This window comes from Heteronotia binoei, chromosome 8 (assembly GCF_032191835.1).
Source record: "Heteronotia binoei isolate CCM8104 ecotype False Entrance Well chromosome 8, APGP_CSIRO_Hbin_v1, whole genome shotgun sequence".
NCBI classification, from domain to species: domain Eukaryota; kingdom Metazoa; phylum Chordata; class Lepidosauria; order Squamata; family Gekkonidae; genus Heteronotia; species Heteronotia binoei.
The window spans coordinates 70,089,627-70,105,682 of NC_083230.1; the positions used below are offsets into that span (position 1 = coordinate 70,089,627).

The following is a 16,056-nucleotide window of genomic DNA, read 5'->3' on the forward strand; positions in this document are numbered from 1 at the left end:
AAGGAACACAATGGTAATACTGTAATACATGTTCTGACAGGCAGCTGCAATACTGAGTGGGTTAGAACTCCAAAGTAAAAGCAGATTTGTAGATGGTACAGTTACAAGATGTACTTGACAAGATCAAATATACTGTCATACCATGTCGCATTAGTTGAACCATCTTGATCTAGATGATGCTATGGTGATGTGAACTCACACTGACTTTATGAAGTCCTATTGATCTTAAAGTATCTGCCAAATAACTGTGCTGAAGATCACAGCCAAGGTCAGTGTTAGTAAAATCACAGTTCTATTAACTATGAGTGCAGCTGGTTAGATAGCATTCATACAATAATATATACCACACTTACTTGGATTTTTTTTAAAAAAAATTGTGTTGCTCAGTAATGAATGGATTTATTGTGGCATAAACTTTAATGAACCAGAAGCCACATTTCATCACATGCATATTAAAATTATCCAGTGACTTTAAAAACTGAGGCCTATTATGCACAAGTGGTTTCCCTTGCTTTCACTGTGCATGTTTGTTGAGTTTTCTTTGTCGTTTTGCACTGATTTTCCTCCCTTCAGTACTCAGTTCATTTTTGCTTGCTGTTTCTCCAGGTTTCATGAGAGTTCTTTTGTGCCCAGTTTCCCCTTGTTTAGCTTCCAAGCTGAAGGTAATTCAACAAAAGCATTCAGATTCCCATCCGCCCTTTTGCTGCCCCTTGAAGGTCACTTCCCACACACATCAAGGTCATTCAGCCCACTCTGCACCTTCTGCCTTCCTCCCCCTTTGTTGGTGTATAAGCATCATTTTTGCTTCATTTTTAAAAATTTAATTCTTTTACAAGCAGCATGAGTCTAGTGATATTAGACTATTGCTAGTCTCAGATTGCTGAATAAAAAATTAAAACAGGGGGAAAGTTTAAAAGGAGCTGTGTGAGGTTTAGTTCCCTGCTGGTATTGACTTGAAAAGGGGATTGAAGAGGAGGCAAATGGCAGTGTCTCCAGTGCAAAAAATAAAAAGTATTTCAGTGCTGCAAGCAAACAAAATAAAGGTGGGGGATTGTCAGCACTGAATAAAATTGACATGTGATGTAAAAAGAGACTGGGGTGGGAAGCCTTTAAGCTTTGAAAACATTTTCCTTTTAAATGCTTTAGTGAACAAAGTTTGGAAGGGAAAACCATTTTGGCAATCTCTGGAAGTTTAGCATTAAAATGGTAGGTGAGACACATGGACCTTCTGTGAGCCACCAAATTTATGAATCATTGGGATCAATCCATTTTGATGAAGACTGCAACCCACATAGGACAGGCTTTAAAAAAACTGCCAAGATCATGACAAGACTGCAGGATCATATTAGAGAATCACAAACAGAAACCCACACAAATTTTCAAGGAAGGACAGGAAATCAGCATTACTATGCAGCTATGCTGGGGCATGGGCAAAAATTCCCCCACAATTCCCCCTCCACACACAATTTAGTGGCACAAGACTAAAAAAGCTCTCCAGAGCTTCTGCCAGAAGACTCCTCCCCATACAAATTGCAGACCTCTGCAAACCATGGAGGAGTTGCAGTTTGCAAAGTTTGCAAATGCACATGTGTACATACATTGCCAATAGTCACAGCTTCCAATGCCAGTGTTAGTGGATTCTACCATGCACTCTGTACATGCAACATATTTCCTCATATTATGAGAGTGTGTGACACCCATTTTTCACAGTGGTCAATTACACAGCAGAGAATCCCCTACTGCTAATATGGAAAATAGGGTTTCACAGCTGCTTGTCAGTTTCAGAAATAGTCTGGTCAGTTTTGACAGAGTTTCCCCCCCTTTGCCTGTATTCTTTTCTGTTTCTTTTCATGCAACTAACTAGCACTAAAATGCATGTGCAAAACCAGAACCACGAGGATTTAAATAAAAGGTGCTTGCAAGACACTACTGTGCAGCTGCGATAGAGCAAGTGCGTAATTTTTTAAAAAAATCTTTGAACATCCCCCCCCCCAATGTTCTCTCTAAACTGTGGAGTCTTGGGAGCAAAAATTCTACTTTGTGAGTTACTGAAATTTTTTTTGGCCACTGTGTGACACAGAGTGTTGGACTGGATGGGCCATTGGCCTGATCTAACATGGCTTCTCTTATGTTCTTATGGCATTAAAGTTGTGAGCTGTTGCATAAATTACTGTGCTCTGGGGCTATTTTTCTTGAGCTGGGACAAAAACGTGTGAGCTGGAGGCTAAAGAATTGTAAGCTAACTCACACTAACTCAGCTTAGAGGGAACATTGCCCCCCAAATTCCACCTAATTTAGAAAAGTATGTTTTTAAAATTGTAGCTGCAGAATAAATACACCAGAGGAAAAAGACTGGTATGTAAAGCAGGCACAGAATCCAGTGAAGAATGAAGACTTTCTGTTCTGAAAATCTGCAGTAAGATTTCCCTGTGTAATGGGGCCAGAATTTCTATTAAGGTGTTGTGTTCATGTTTACAGTTCCTAACTCCATAAAATACCTTCTCACAATTTCAGCTCCAAAAAAACTGGAGCTGTTTCTGTGAAGCTATGAGGGAAAGACTGACTCTACAGTGCTGTAAACTTTAGCTTAATACAGCTTTTGGCTACAAAGTGGGGATTGGACAAATCACACAACAATTTATAGAGAGTCATCCTTGAGTCACAAGGCCATTTTTCACAGAGATGATAATGTTACTAGATGCAGTTACAGCTGCTGGCTGCCTATTTGTTTGCTAGGTTAACAGTCTGAAATGGTTTGTCAGTAATTTACCCTCCACATATATCGTTGTTAGGAACATGTTTGAATTATTTACTTATTGGATCTTGGAGGCAAATATGCAGGTAGAACAACAGCTGAGGGCACTTCTGGAAGAAATTAAGAGAATGGCAGAGACAGAGCTATGCACTGGCTAAAGTACTTTATCTGAGAATTTAATGTGACATAGTGGCTCCACTGCCTTACAGAGGTCCAAGCGTTGGTCTAGAACCTGGAAAATTGCAAAACCATAAAGTCAGCCTAATGTACCTCACAGCATTGTTGTGATTATAAAGGGGGGGGGGAGAGACACCAGGAACACTACAGCGACCTCCTTGAACATAGACTGGAATAGAAGTATATAGATATACGTGTTCAGGCATCTATGATAACTTTCTCTGTCTTTCTTTACACTCACACCTAGATTTTCATTTAAATTTTTACTGCAACCTATCACTCAAACACCTCTGTAGTACAAGACAAATTTATTTACTTAAAACAGACGAAATTTGAATAGAAGTAGACATTAAGATGTTTGGAAAACCACACATCAAAGTACTGTCATGCAGGGGTTAACTTACAAATTATTGTGTTAGTTCTTGAGATGGTGCTAGTGACTAATGTTTTCAGCAGAGCATTTAGAAGGGTAGAAGTAGAGATAATTAAATGCATAGACAGTAGTAGATTCTGAAGTCTATCGTCAACAGCACTAAGTAAATTAAGTCTGTGGCACCTTAAAAGGCAGCAAAAAAATTGTAGCTTGCATCTAATGGACATCTGTTAAAAAGCCACTAAACTTCCAAATCTAGAAATCCAGACTCTAGTAAATCTAATAATCCGAACAGGGAGTTCTGTAGTCTCTCCATCATTTAAGATAGGGGTAAACAGAAACAGCACGTGCCAGCATAACAGCACACTATTTCAGTTACAGTCATACATGCTACCATTTTAGCTTTATCAGTTATACAGACATTTTATTAGTGGATAACTTAACTCCTCCAAGTATGCCAATTAGGTAACTACCTTAAGCCACCATTCTCTACCTTGCTTGCAGAACTCTCTTTCTGCCACTAGATGGCTGCAAAATATATTGTCCTAAAGCTTTAATGGTAGTCAGACTCTCTACTTCCATACAAGCTCTATGCATATGTGTAAGACAAAATTAGTCTTTAGGGCAGCTCTCTCGCCAAAAGAAAAAGAAATACACGAAGTTCTACTCATAACACTATTCAGAGAAGTGGGGAATACACATACAATGGCAGTAAAGAAGATTTCTTCATAGAACTGCTGCAATGCTTTTTGAAACAGCAAGCAAGCCCCACCTGCATTCTAAGGATAGCTTCACACAGAGTTTGTGTATGCAGTTATACATGTGGTGAGGAACAGAGCTTTGATTCCTCTGCTTTCCCCCGGTAACAAGTAAGCCTCTTTGTGATTTTTTTTTCTGAATATACACAATCAAATCCAGAGGCCTCGGTACATATTGACATGCTAAAGGTTATATGCTCTTGAATCAGAGCATACAGTTACACGGCCTGCCTGCTCCTGAGTTTCACCACATACATAATTTTCACCCTTGGCTTGGGCCATGTGTGAATTAGCCCTGTGTGTGCATCATAGTGTGCTTTGACAGACAGTGAGATGTGTACCTAAAAAGGACCTATTCATTAAAATGAATGTGCCATTAAATTGGATAATGGAAGTGGCTTTATTATAAGTTCCTAACTATTTTAAACAGACCTCTAGAGGAGAAAGTTTCAGGAAATTACTGCATATTTCTTACTATATTACTATAGCTATTTCCTTTTTCACAAAGATGTACAGAACTAAAATTAAAAGTATTAACATTCCTACTGAAGATTAATAATTAATAAAGGCCAGATTGTTCTCTCCATAATCAGACACCAACAAAGAGACTTGAAATATTCCTGCTGGCTGTAGTCACATCCTGCAGAATAAGTCCTTTATTTTCGTACATAAAAGAATTCTCATGTCTAAACAGCAGGCTGAATTCTTACTGTGGCAAACCCTTACTCTCAAGCAGTGGAAATAAAACTGAAAATAGTGGGAATAAAATTGCAGACTACAAATAAACATCGTTTTCAAGCTACAGTCATATGCACCACACAGTCTTTCAATGTAAAAGCTAGCACATTCACCATATGTTATTTGTATGTCCGAACCTTTTTGCAACTGTAAAAAGATGGTGAAATCAGGTAAACATATTGTTACATGCGCACTGACAACCCATTACATCAACCAATGTGTAAACTGGTACTTCAACAAAGCCAGGTTTCATGTAAACAATGACATTTTTAGAGGAAACCAGTACTTGCTTTATGACCTGATAAATGAATAAAACTTACAGAAAGGGATTCAGGATCCAGATACTGAGATTTTATTTTCCTGCCCATTACACCTTAACACCTACACCAGTATCACAAGCAGACAGGCAAGCAAATTGCATCGTACCAATAATGGTTCACTAATTTTTATCCCCATCTTTCTCCTTAAAAAGGCAACTTCCAACAAAGCATACACATTTTATGAAAGAAGCTAAAATAAACTAAACTATACTAATTAAACTGGCAGCAAGGTTGAATAAAACAGAAAGGTGATTAATGCCAATTTCCAACCTGAGGTAGATAACTAAGCCTTCAGGTTTAGAGGTCCAAGTTCAGACTGCCACTGTGTGACTTCCAGCCATTCACTTTCTCTAGCTGGAACTACCTTGCAGAGTTGTTATGAGGATAAATTGATGGAGTCAATGTCTGCAGATTTACAAAATAAGAATATGCCCATATTAATATGAAACAACATAAACTGTTCTGTTTTAAAAACAAAAACAGCAGCAATGAAAGCAACTGCAAAAGGACCAGGCTAATAAAAAAATATCACTAGCCAATCCAAATGCATGAACAACTTTAAAACAAAAATCAACAACAGAAAACAAGCAGCTGGGATCAGCCCTTCCAGTCTTCATTAATCCCTGGAAGAACAAGAACAGAAGAGAGCAAGTGAATTCCAAAGTCCCTTCCCCATATTAGAGGCCTTTGTGCTGGGTCTGATGCGGCTGCAGCAGTGTTTTCCCCCCAAGAGGAAAGGTGAATTTGAATGATTATATCACAGCTGGCTTCTTTAAACTGAGCCATATGACCAATTGCTTTCTATAGGAACTGATCACATGCCATGGCAAGTTAGAGATTCTGTGTATTGAACATTAAGTACAATTGGCTCTTCAACCATTGAAAAGTGGTCAAATTTAAAACGGCCATCATGTAATTACTTGTTTTTTGTGTTTGTCCTGACTTAAAAATCAACAGCCTTCAGGAGATCTTCTGAACCCAAGTACTGAATGCTTGATCCAGCATGCATGCTAGACAGTGGATCAGTTAAAAGTGTACTGTTAATAAACTACTGTTTTCAGCAAAGAGCGATTAAATGCATTGTTAAGTGAATATAGTGATCAAGGAACCTGTTTCAAAACTTCATTCCTTATATATACGGACAAAGTTCAAAGTGCCACTGTCTCTCCCTCTCTCGGCTTGACTTCGCGAATGAAGATTTAAGAAGGGTGCAGTAGTCCACGTCTGCTGCAGGCTCGCTGGTGGCTGACATGACCAATGCGGGACAGGCAGATCCGGCCACAGTGGCTGCAGGGAAAAGTCTGATTTGGGGTTGGTGCTGTAGCAGTGCGATTCTTCCTCAATCTCCTTTTGTCCTCACGACCAGCTATGCGTGCGTTCTCAAAGGAAGAGACAGCCTGGTGGATGGTGTGCCTCCATGCTTTGCAATCTGAGGCTAGGTCAGACCACTGGTGATGGTTGATGCGACAGGTGCCAAGGGATTCCTTCAAGGAGTCCTTGTACCTCTTCTCTGGTGCCCCTCTATTTCGATGGCTGGTGGAAAGTTCGCCATACAGAGCAATCTTGGGAAGGCGGTGGTTTTCCATCCTAGAAATATGCCCTGCCCAGCGCAGCTGCGTCTTCAACAGCAGTGCTTCGATGCTTGTAACCTCCGCCCTCTTGAGGACTTCAGTGTTGGTCACAAAGTCACTCCAGTGGATGTTGAGGATGGTGCGAAGGCAGCGCTGATGAAAGCGCTCGAGGAGTCGCAGGTGATGACGGTATAAAACCCACAATTCAGAGTCGTATATGAGGGTTGTCATCACAACCGCTTTGTAAACATTGATCTTTGTGCCTTTTTTCAGATGCTTGTTGCTCCACACTCTTTTGTGCAGTCGGCCAAATGCACGGTTTGCCTTTGCCAGCCTGTTGTCAATCTCCTTGTCGATCTTGGCATCTGAGGAGATGATGCACCCCAGGTAGCTGAACTGCTGGACTGTCTTCAGAACTGATTCACCCACAGTGATGCAGGGAGGGTGATAATCTTCCTGGGGTGCAGGCTGGTGGAGAACTTCTGTCTTCTTCAGACTAACTTCTAGGCCGAATAGCTTGGCAGCCTCTGCAAAGCAGGACGTCATATGCTGCAGAGCTGATACCAAGTGGGAGACGAGTGCAGCATCATCAGCAAACAGTAGCTCGCGGATAAGTTTTTCCATTGTCTCGGAGTGAGCCTTTAGTCGCCTCAGGTTGAACAGGCTGCCGTCAGTGTGACAGCGGATGTAGACACCATCGTCATCATCTAGATCTACTGAGGCTCTTTGAAGCATCATGCTAAAGAAGGTCGTAAAGAGAGTTGGCGCGAGAACGCAGCCTTGCTTTACACCTGTGCCTATTGGGAAGGGCTCCGAGAGGTCGTTGCAGTGTCTGACTTGGCCTCGCTGGTCTTCGTGTAGCTGGATGATCATGCTGAGGAACCTTGGGGGACATCCTAAACGTTCCAAGATTTGCCACAGGCCTTTCCTGCTAACGGTATCGAAAGCTTTGGTAAGGTCGACAAAAGTCACATATAGACCCTTGTTCTGTTCCCTGCATTTCTCTTGGAGCTGCCTGAGAACAAATACCATGTTGGTGGTGCTCCTGTTAGCTCTGAAGCCGCACTGGCTCTCTGGGAGGAGTTCTTCTGCAATGGTGGGCACCAGTCTGTTCAGAGTATTCTGGCAAGGATTTTGCCTGCGATGGAGAGCAGGGTTATCCCCCGGTAGTTGGAGCAGTCTGACTTTTCCCCTTTGTTCTTGTGTAGAGTGATGATGATTGCATCGTGAAAGTCCTGTGGTAGTTTGCCTTGTTCCCAGCAGGTGACAAGTACTTTGTGAAGTGTGCTATGTAGTACTGTGCCCCCATGCTTCCAGATCTCTGGTGAGATTCCATCAACTCCTGCTGCCTTGCCACTTTTCAGTTGCTTGATGGCTTTAACAGTCTCTTCTAGGGTGGGGATCTCATCCAACTCTGTTTTCACTGGTTGAAGTGGGGTGAGGTGGATTGCTGAATCTTGAACTACGCGGTTGGCACTGAAGAGAACCTGAAAATACTCCAACCACTGGTTCAGTATGGATGCCTTGTCTGTGAGGAGCACTTGGCCGTCTGCACTACGCAAGGGACTCTGAGCCTGATATGATGGGCCATATACTGCCGTCAGGGCTTTGTAGAACCCTCTTAAATCACCAGTGTCTGCACACAGCTGGGTTCTCTCTGCAAGTTTGGTCCACCACTGGTTCTGAATGTCTCGAAGCTTGCGCTGGAGGTTGCTACATGCAGCGCGAAAGATTGCTTTTTTCCCGGGACAGGAGGGCTGAGCAAGATGTGCTTGGTAGGCAGATCTCTTTTTCGCTAGTAATTCTTGGATCTCTTGATTGTTCTCGTCAAACCAGTCCTTGTTCTTCCTTGTGGAGAACCCGAGGACTTCTTCAGAGATCAACAGGATGGTAGTTTTTAGGAGTTCCCAGAGTGCTTCTGGAGAAGGGTCTGTGGGGCAACTGGGGTCCTCAATTCTTGACTGGAGTTTTGCCTGGAAGGCAGCTTTAACTTCAGCTGACTGAAGGCTGCCAACCTGAAGCTTCCTCCGAGGGATACCTCCTCTCCTGGGTGTGGGTTTAAAGTGAAGACGGAGATTGCAGTGTACAAGACGATGATCCGTATGACATTCCGCACTGGGCATTACTCGGGTGTGTAAGACATCTCGAAGGTCTCTCTGGCGCACCAGAATGTAGTTGATAAGGTGCCAAGTGCTTGGACCGTGGGTGCATCCAGGTTGTCTTCAGACTGTTCTTCTGCTGAAAGATAGTGTTGGTGATGGTGAGCTGGTGCTCTGTGCAGAATTCTAGCAGGAGGCGCCCGTTATCATTGCAGTTGCCATTGCCGTGTTTGCCAAGTACTCCTTTCCAGGCTTCCGAGTCTTTACCTACTCTGGCATTGAAGTCGCCAAGGATGATCACCTTGTCCTCTGTAGGGGTCTTTCGTACGAGGTTGCGTAGATCAGCATAGAACTTGTTCTTTTCTGCAGGATCTGCTTGAAGGGTTGGGCATACACACTGAAAAGTGTTGCATGCTGCTTGTTTTGAAGTGGGAGGCGCATGGACATGATGCGATCTGAGTGACCTGTTGGCAGGTTTTCGAGTTTAGAGGCAATGGAGTTCCTGACCATGAAGCCAACGCCAGAAAGGCGGCTCTCAGCCTTTGACTTACCCGACCAGTAGAGGGTATAGCCAGCACCATGTTCTTGAAGACTACCTTCCTCAGGGAAACGGACCTCACTGAGAGCTGCTATGACAATATTCAACCTGAGAAGTTCGTGGGCAACTAGAGCAGAGCGTCGTTCAGGGCGACCACTGTCTACTGTGTCAAGCATGGTTCTGATGTTCCAAACACAAGCTTTAGTCTTTGCACACTTTGTGAGGCAGGTGCATGCCCCTCTCCATGTGGAGCAAGTAAGGATGCCCGTTGACCGCGGCTAGCCAACTGGGGTGGGGGAGACGAGCTTTGTTTAGGCCACCTTATCTAGGCCCCTCTCCATGTGGAGCAAGCAGTGCTGTCCCTAGATAAGGCTGCTTGGTCGTTCAGGGTGCTGCCGAAAAATGCTTTCGTCTCTGGGTCAGCATCAGGCGACCAATACCCTGAACCGCCTACATGCAGGATCAGGACTGCGGCTTCCAGTGGCATCTTCCACCTGCCGTTTCGCCCCTTGCCCATCACTGCAGGACTTGGTGTGTTGTGGGTTGTGGATGTGGATATGCCCTTCAGGCCTGCGCAGAGGAATTTTTAGGTGAAGCACAGTGTGCGCGGTACTGGCTCCACCCTTTCACCTTGGGGTCATCTGCCATGGCCCAGTAAGCCAGGACGCCGGCAGCGAGTCCTCCAGGTGGTAGGTGTTACATTAACGAGCTCTATCTGCCCTGGTTTGATGTTAGAGTTTTCCTTCTCTTGGCTGGCGAGGTTGGTGAGCCCAGCCTGCCCATCCGGTTATACCGCCGGACATTCAGTCGCACCATGACGTGGCAAACTCTGTGAGAAACGGGGGGGGGGACCAGCGGGAAGGTGTTGCCATGGATGCAGTAATGCAGGAGAGGCCATTGCAGTGACCATCTGCCAGGCATAGCCGGACAGTGACCACGCGGCGTTCACTACACCGGGAAAGGAGAGGCTATGTATTGCGCATACTCTTCCCTGGGGGGGCAGGATACCCAAGAGGGAGCCCACCCCTCCCCCCCACTTTAGGATTAAATCTCCATTATTTAACCTTCCTTTCCTCATTCAGTCCTACCTCTATGGTAATTGGTGCATGATCAGAAATCCATATCGGCCCTGTTTCCACCCTACTAATTTTCATATCATTAGATTCTTTTATTAATGTGTGGTCTATACAAGAGAACTTTTTATACCTTTTTTAAAAAAAAGTAGATTGCTTTTCCTTTTGCAAAGAATCATATATCTCTCTAAGTCTGCATTTTTTTAAGATTCAATTTCTTGTTCTCCGTAATATCAGTATTAAAATCTCCTACTATTAATAATTCCCTTTCATAAAAAGATTGCAAAAATAAGTTCTGATCTTTGTTAGGTGGATAAATATTTGACAACGTATATATCTTACCATTCATACTAAATTTCAAAAAAAAATATTTCTTCTCTGTCCTTAGAATATTCCAAAATATTAATATTCAGTCTAGAATGAAGTAGAATAGCCACTCCTCTTGCTTATTTTGTTCCCCTTGATTCTATTTGCACGCGCCATATTTGAAAATTTAATAATGGTCTCAAATTCGTTTTGCTTTTATGCATTTCCTGAATGCATAATACATCTATTCCTAAATTCTTTAACTGTTTATTTAGTCTATAATGTTTAAGATCCAACAAGCCATTTACATTCAAGGAGCGCATCTTCATCACTCTCCCCATTTCTTAGTTATAACACACACATCCGGTGTGCTCTTTGGTCCTTATTTTCCTTTTTTTCAATTTCTCTCATTGCCTGGTCAGTCCCCCCCATAGTCCGAAAAACCCCTCCTTGAGGGTTTGGGAAAGGGATTCCATTTTTCCCTCCCTTTTGAGTCTTAGCAATTAAATCCTGCCTACTCCTATAGACCCCCTCATATTCATATTCATTTTTCAATTCAACAACCAGCTCTAGCTAAAACATTATCTTGAGTAACATAAATCCATTATACTCTTAGAAAGCCAGTGCCCACTTTACTTTTAATTCACCATAACATTTCCTCTTCCCTCTTCACTCCATAGCATTTTAACTCAGTTCTTGTTTTATTTTCCTTCTTCTTCTTCTCCCTTCTTCAGTCCCTTTGCAGTCCTCCCTCTTCACTCCACAGCATTTTAACTCAATCCCCTTCTCCAGTCCCTTTTCAGTCCTTAGGACTGTAGCTTATATTAAGCTTTTCAAATAGTTTCTCCGCTTCTGAAGGGGTTTTAGCCCTCATTAGTTTTCCATCCTTGAAGATTAAGATAGTTGCTGGATACCCCCAGGAAAATAAAATTTATTTATTTGTTCAATTTATATCCCGCCCTACCCCACCAAATCCCATTATTAAACAGTTCCTGAGCGTACGGTCTCATCAGGCTTCTCTCTTGTATTGTCTTTGATGATAAATCAAGATGTGGTATTACCCTCTGTCCTTGAAGTTGTAATCTTTATCTTGCAGTTTTTCTCTTGAAAAAGCAATAATAACATCCCTAGGACTGTCTCCAGCTTTAGGTTTCAGTTTTAAGCTTCTATGGACATGTTCCAAGACATTTTCCATAATATTTATCACAAGTTTTTGAAACCATTCAATTAAAGTCTTTTCAAGTTCTCTAACTAGGATATTTTCCTTTAGTCCTGAAAGCCTCAGATTTCTTCAGCATTGACGGTTTGATAAGGAGGCAACCTTTCTTTTAACTTTTTGCAATGCTTTCTCGTTATGTCTTTTAATCTCCAAAGCCTTATCAGCTGCTGACTGAACTGCTTTAATTTTCTCAGTTAAATGTTCCACTTTATTATGAAGTTCTTTAATATTGTCTCTAATATTTTTTCCATGCTAGCTATAACTTCAATCAGTTCCTTTAGTTCTTTTTTTGCCGCCATTTTCTCTTTGTTTTATCTGCAGCTTTAAAAGTGTCCTTAAGTAGATTTATACTCAAAATGACTCACCAAACCAGGTCAGTAGTTGCTCTTCAAAGCTTATGCTCCCTATAGTTTCTCTTTTCTTGCTTATCATCCATTAATTTCAGTTGTAATTACATTTTATCTCACTATTTTATCAGAGGGGTAGTGTGAGGCATCTATCTCTGTGGCGCATGCGCAGAACTCGTCTGCTGCTCTTAAGCACTATACCACACTGGTTCTCAACAAGAAGTTGGGCTTTTTTAATGATCAGTTTGACTGTTTGTTGATTCATCTGTGGCAGTTTGGCAGGTTGCTTCATTTTATTTCTCCCTAATCATGCAGTATAGCCTTAATGGCCTCTCTCTCTCTCTCAGCCCAACTGAGTTCTACTACTGTGTAACTGGCTCTGCTCAACAGGAATTCTTTAAATAGACAATTAAATTAGTCACAAAATATATAATGAAGTCATAAATATATGCTCCATTTTAATAAAGAAGAAGAAGAAGAAGATATTGGATTTATATCCCGTCCTCCACTCCGAGGAGTCTCAGAGCGGCTCACAATCTCCTTTACCTTCCTCCCCCACAACAGACACCCTGTGAGATGGGTGGGGCTGGAGAGGGCTCTCACAGCAGCTGCCCTTTCAAGGACAACCTCTGCTAGAGCTATGGCTGACCCAAGGCCATGCTAGCAGGTGCAAGTGGAGGAGTGGGGAATCAAACCCGGTTCTCCCAGATAAGAGTCCGCACACTTAACCACTACACCAAACTGGCTCTCCAGAGTTCATGCAAGTAGTCTCTAGCGAGGCTAATGGCTGTCAATCAGTTTGATCAGTGGTGTCTTTGTGCACACACAGTTTTGTAAAAACGTGATGCAATCCTGTTTGGCAAGCAATCATGGCTGTTCAGTAACAAATTGAACAGGGTTGTTGATGGGCTCACACCTGACCATCTGACCAACAGCTTTAAACAGAGCAAGTCTGACTGTCAAATAAATATGTAGTGAAATACATAACATAAGAACATAAGAGAAGCCATGTTCTTATGGTGAACATAAGAACATAAGAGAAGCCAATGGCCCATCCAGTCCAACACTCTGTGTCACAGTGGCCAAAAACCCCCCAACTGCCATAAGGAGGTTCACAAGTGGGGCTAGAAGCCCTTCCACTGTGCCCCCTCCCCCAAGCACCAAGAATACAGAGCATCACTGCCCCAGACAGTTCCAACAATATGCTGTGGCTAATAGCCACTGATGGACCTTTGCTCCATATTTGTATCCAATTCCCTCTTGAAGCTGGCTATGCTTGCTGCCACCGCCATCTCCTGTGGCAGTGAATTCCACATGTTAATCACACTTTGGGTGAAGTCCTTCCTTTTATTCGTTCTAACCCGACTGCTCAGCAATTTCATTGAATGCCCACGAGTTCTTGTATTTTGAGAAAGGGAGAAAAGTACTTCTTTCTCTACTTTCTCCATCCCATGCATAATCTTGTAAACCTCTATCATGTCACCCCACAGTTGATGTTTCTCCAAGCTAAAGAGCCCCAAGCGTTTTAATCTTTCTTCATACGGAAAGTGTTCCAAACCTTTAATCATTCTATTTGCCCTTTTCAGGACTTTTTCCAATGCTATAAAATCCTTTTTGAGGTGCGATGACCAGAATACTTACTTGGAAACAAATCCCACTATCCATATTCTGGCCCATGGAAACTTAACTGTGTATGTAAAGTGCTGTTAAGTTGCAGCTAACTTATGGTAACCCCATAGGGTTTGCAAGGCAAGAGACATACAGAAGTGGTTTGCCATTGGCTACCTCTGCATAGCAACCCTGGACTTCCCAGGTGATCCCCCATCCAACTACTAACAATGACTGGCCTTGCTTAGGTTCCAAAATCTGATGAAACAGGGTCAGCCTGGACATCCAGATCAGGGCAAAACTTAACTGAACTAGACTGTTTTGTGGAATATATGTACTTTATGGGAAATAAATACAGCATCATACAGTCCATTTTCTGAGAAGTAAATATTATAATACATTATTCACCTATTAAAAATCACATTTATATCTTGCCATTTCATTCAGCAGCTCAAAGTTGCTTATATGGGAGTATCCTATTTTGTCCTCAAAACAGAAATCCTGATGTACCTAAGGACTTGTACCCAGTAATCTTCAACAGTGAGAAGACATTTGTAGGCACATCTCCAACATTCATATCTAACTTTTATCCACTATAACAAAGGCAAACAACTCCCAAGAGAACACCAGACTACAGCTTTACAGGCAAAAGTAGTAGGCATGGTTTTATGCCCATTATTGCCTCCCAGACAACCACAGCCACATCCAAGGTGAATCTCTGAGATGGGGGAACCACCACTGCAGCTCCAAGTGTCCGGTACATTGTATGCAATCAGTATTTATCTTCTTTTGTAACTCCTGAAATGGTTTATTAATAAAATCATTTTCACAGGCAGAAAAACAAGGCTGTAGAAAAAGTAACGGTCTTCAGTGTACCGATGTACTGAATGTCACACAAGATGTCTTAAAAACACAAATATGCGGACAAGTATAATATACAAAATGGGAGACCACTGGAAAAAATTTCTCCAGGACAATGGAGTGTAGCTATTGCACCAACAAGCTGGGTGGTACAGAGATGGTCCCAGGCATATAGCTACAGCCAGTTTTGAGCTTGGCACAGACATTATGAGCTTGGCAGAAAGATTGCTGGGGCAGTTCCAAGGTCTGTAATAAGGAATTTAATCAGTAAATGTTTTAATGCTTGTTCACTTCACTTCTTGACGCTGTGGGAGTTTGTCCACAGGAATAATCCTTTGTCTGAAACTAATGCAGCCAGTTAATACAAACACGTCAGCAGGTGTTTTTGTGGGGCTGTGCACTGAAGACCGTTATCCCCACAGCAGGAACCTTCCCCGACAATAAAGATGCCTCACAGGGAAATCTAAAACCAGCAGAGTTTAATAAACTGAAAAGCTCCATTTTTTTGCTACTATCTTGATAAACTTTTGAAGTTAAGGCCATTCTGCTTAAATCTTTCTCCTTAAATAATAAATTTTCAATGTAACTTTAGAACATACTGCACTTAAACATGTCTGGTACAATTATAAAGATAGCAGGTTTGATAAATCCTACAAATGCACAAGCATGCAATAGGATCTTTCCCACTTCTCTCAGTTAATCCCCCATACCCTGAAAACATGGCATTGGGGAGCAGCAAGGAAAGGGAACTTGGGCAAAACTGTGCAAATGCAGCAAGGGATCCCCTGATCCTCAGGAAACGTTGGGAGCTACTTGAGAAAAGGAAAGATCAGGAAGTTTCCTCTATTCCCTCAGCCAATGTATTGAAGTCAGGCAAGGCAGGGTCATTCAGTCCTGGGTAGGACAAGGATCTCAGTGGGGTACAATGTCATTGGATCCACTCTCCAAAGCATCCATTTTCTTCAGGGGAATGAACTGTGTAGTTTGGAGATGAGCTGTAATTCCAGGGGATTTCCAGGTTTCTCCTGGAGACTAGCATTCCTGATATCAGGGCCAGAATGTCAGGGGGGTAGAAGGGGGTTCATATAAGGTTTCCTTACACTTGCTTGATTGTGTAAGAACCTTTTCTACACATATCCATTGCTATTTTGTTTAAATAAAGTTTTCCTTGAGCACTGTTTGTTAAGGCCCTCAATATCTTCCCTCCCCTCAAGAATGCCTTACATAAACTCAACATCATTCTTCCTTTAAAAATAATTCTGCTTCTTTATTCTAAAGAACCCTGGTATTCAGCTAGGCCAGCATCAGCCTGA

General features: G+C 42.3%; 1 protein-coding gene across 1 annotated transcript in view; it reads right to left on the bottom strand.

The window, feature by feature from the left end:
- TMCC3 (transmembrane and coiled-coil domain family 3) overlaps positions 1–16,056 on the bottom strand; it is a 227,773-nt gene that overhangs the window by 149,954 nt on the left and 61,763 nt on the right. The gene's annotated exons all lie outside the window — the stretch shown is intronic.